Raw genomic sequence first — 436 nt, 5'->3', positions numbered from 1 at the left:
TTAAATATGACTTGCGGCAAATTTTAATTTTTCTATCTTTTTTGCATGCAATGATTAGAATTAGAAACAAGAAAAAGGAAAAGGATTCTATTTCTATGTTTCATTGATTAATAAGTGACGTTTCTAGTCTTCGTTGTCTCTGTACAAACTTTGTCAAACCAAGGAAATAATTTTTCTATTGAAAATGATAATCTTTAAATATGATTTACGGCAATTAATTTTAAAAAATCGTGAAATTTTTACAAGCATGTATAAAAAAAAAAGGTAATTAAATATTTTGCTCGAGATCTGTCCTTCTTGCAACGATAGGAATTAGAAACAGGAAAAAGGGAAAGGATATTTCTACGTTAATAAGTGATTCGATGCTTTTAATCTCGTCTTCGATGCCTTTGTGCAAACTTTTTCAAATAGAGGAGATAATTTTTCTATTAAAATG

General features: G+C 27.5%; 2 protein-coding genes across 5 annotated transcripts in view; one reads left to right on the top strand and one right to left on the bottom strand.

Moving 5' to 3' along the window:
- LOC102676856 (cadherin-99C) overlaps nucleotides 1-436 on the top strand; it is a 132,785-nt gene that overhangs the window by 102,415 nt on the left and 29,934 nt on the right. The gene's annotated exons all lie outside the window — the stretch shown is intronic.
- LOC102672530 (uncharacterized protein C15orf61 homolog) overlaps nucleotides 1-436 on the bottom strand; it is a 91,111-nt gene that overhangs the window by 80,897 nt on the left and 9,778 nt on the right. The window lies entirely within an intron of this gene.

This window comes from Apis dorsata, unplaced genomic scaffold, assembly GCF_000469605.1.
Source record: "Apis dorsata unplaced genomic scaffold, Apis dorsata 1.3 scaffold_102, whole genome shotgun sequence".
In the NCBI taxonomy this organism is placed as follows: Eukaryota; Metazoa; Arthropoda; class Insecta; order Hymenoptera; family Apidae; genus Apis; species Apis dorsata.
The sequence above is the reverse complement of the archived record's forward strand: the minus strand, read 5'-3'. Positions and strand labels throughout refer to the sequence as shown.